Source organism: Patagioenas fasciata, chromosome 34 (genome assembly GCF_037038585.1).
Source record: "Patagioenas fasciata isolate bPatFas1 chromosome 34, bPatFas1.hap1, whole genome shotgun sequence".
Classification (NCBI taxonomy): Eukaryota; Metazoa; Chordata; class Aves; order Columbiformes; family Columbidae; genus Patagioenas; species Patagioenas fasciata.
The window spans coordinates 190,493-193,145 of record NC_092553.1 but is presented as its reverse complement, the minus strand read 5'-3'; the positions used below and the strand labels follow the sequence as shown (position 1 = coordinate 193,145).

Below are 2,653 nucleotides of genomic sequence, written 5' to 3'. Positions count from 1 at the left end.
ACTGCTCTTCCCAATTATTTCTCCATTATATAACGAGGATAATAAAACCCGCTACGCTAAACACGACCCAAACCGGGCGGGAGCGCGCAACGCGAATCTTTACACCGCAGCGATTCCCTGTTTCTCGTTTTCTCACCCCGTCGTCTCCACTCAATCGGCAGCGACTTTCACAAATCATCCAGTTACGCACAATTTGGTAACGACCCCCGCAAAGGGCTTCGACGGCACCGCCGTCCCCCTCGCCGCCTTCGCTCAGATCCCCGCTCAATGAGCAGCACCCATGGGTGCCCGTTACCTGCCCCCTCTCGGCGTCCACCGACCACCCGTGGTTCCGGCACATGGAGACGCCGCCATCCTCAACCGGAGTAGCCGCCAAGCGGCTAAAGTGACAAAAATCAGGATAAATAGGTAAAAAAATCAACATGATAAAGTCACGGCGCTTTTAGAACAGATGGCGTAGTCGGCACTGAAGCTCCAGGCAGGTGGAGCTTGCCCGGTGGAATCAATCGGCGTTCGGTCTCAAAGGTTTCAAGCCAAAAGGGTTAAATAACAAGGATTTAAGGCAAACGTGCCCTCAAGCTCCCACGGGTTCACTCACCGCCCGGCGCAGGCGTTTTCCTCCCAGCCGCGGTCGGCAGGCGGTAGATGTTCCCACCCTGCACGAGAGAAGCAACGGTGGCGGGCAGGGGTTGCTCTGCCGTTAATAAATGCTCATCATTAATAGATAGCGACCGTTAATCAATACCGATTGTTGATAAATACCAGCCACCGTTAATAAATACTGACCGTCATTAGTAAATACTGATCATCCTTAATAAATACTGATCGCCGTTAATAAATACCGACCATCATTAATAAATACTGATCATTATTAATAAATGCTGATCACCATTAATAAATATTGGTCTTTATTAATAATGCTGATTGTCATTAATAAATACTGATCATCATTAATGAATACTGATCATCATTAATACTGATCGTTATTAATAAATACTGATCGCCATTAATAAATACTGACCATCATTAATAAATACTGGTTATCATTAATACTGATCGTTATTAATACATACTGATCATTATTAATAAATGCTGATCACCATTAATAAATATTGATCCTTATTCATATTGCTGATCATCATTAATAAATACTGACCATCATTAATAAATACTGATCATCATTAATAAATACCAATCGTTATTAATAAATACTGACCATCATTAATAAATACTGATTGTCATTAATAAATACTGATCGCTATTAATAAATACTGACCATCATTAATAAATACTGATCGCCATTAATAAATACTGACCATCACTAATAAATACTGATCGTTATTAATAAATGATCACCATTAATAAATATTGATCCTTATTAATAATGCCGATTGTCATTAATAAATACTGACCATCATTAATAAATACTGATCATCATTAATACTGATCCTTATTAATAAATACTGATCACCATTAATAAAAACTGACCATCATTAATAAATACTGATTGTCCTTAATAAATACTGACTATCATTAATAAATACTGATGTCCTTAATAAATACTGACCACCATTCATAAATACTGACTGTCCTTAATAAATGCTGACTGTCACTAATAAATACTGATTGTTATTAATAAATACTGATCATCATTAATAAATAATGATCATCATTAATAATACTGATCGTCATTAATAAATACTGACCATCATTAATAAATAGTGATCGTCATTAATAAATACTGACTGTTATTAATAATTACTGATCACCATTAATAAATACTGATCGTCCTTAATAAATACTGACCATCATTAATAAATACTGATCACCATTAATAAATACTGACCATCACTAATAAACACTGGTCGTTATTAATAAATACTGATCACCATTAATAAATATTGATCCTTATTAATAATGCTGATCGTCATTAATAAATACTGACCATCATTAATAAATGCTGATTGTCCCTAATAAATACTGACCATCATTAATAAATACTGATCGTCATTAATAAATACCGTTATTAATAATTACTGATCACCACTAATACTGATCGTCATTAATAAATACTGACCATCATTAATAAATACTGACCATCATTAATAAATACTGAGCGTCATTAATAAATACTAGCCGTTATTAATAATTACTGATCACCATTAATAAATACTGATCATCATTAATAAATACTGACCATCATTACTAAATACTGATCAGTAGTAAATACTGAGCTCAAGGCTCAGGTTGGGCTCCAGGCTCAGGTCGGGCTCCAGGCTCAGGTTGGGCTCCAGGCTCAGGTTGGGCTCCAGGTCGGGCTCCAGGCTCAGGTCGGGCTCCAGGCTCAGACTGGGCTCCAGGTCGGGCTCCAGCGCTTCCCCGCAGAGCAGCCCGGGGCTCTGGGCAAAGCCACGCAGCTCGTCGCCCAAGGGAAACAGGTCCATGGTCACCGGGCTCCAAACACCCCGGAGCAAAAACCAGAGCGGCCCCAGGACACCCGGGCTCCCAAAGAGCCTGGAAAAGGGACACAAAGAGTTAAATTGGGGGGAGTGAAGTGGCTGCTGATGCTGAGAAACCCCCGGGGGTTCGGGGCTGGGGGGAAAGGGGGGATCTGTATGAAAACTGCTCTGGGGAAAAGGGGGGAAGGGGTTGG

General features: G+C 39.9%; 1 long non-coding RNA gene across 1 annotated transcript; it reads right to left on the bottom strand.

Annotated features, from left to right (window-relative positions):
• Positions 1–239: 239 nt before the first annotated feature.
• LOC139826092 (uncharacterized) lies at positions 240–2,317 on the bottom strand. Its single transcript, XR_011736160.1, has 3 exons — positions 2,198–2,317; positions 599–656; positions 240–380 (listed from the first exon to the last, which is right to left on the bottom strand). It is a non-coding gene; the product is annotated as an uncharacterized lncRNA (long non-coding RNA).
• Between the last annotated feature and the right edge of the window lie 336 nt (positions 2,318–2,653).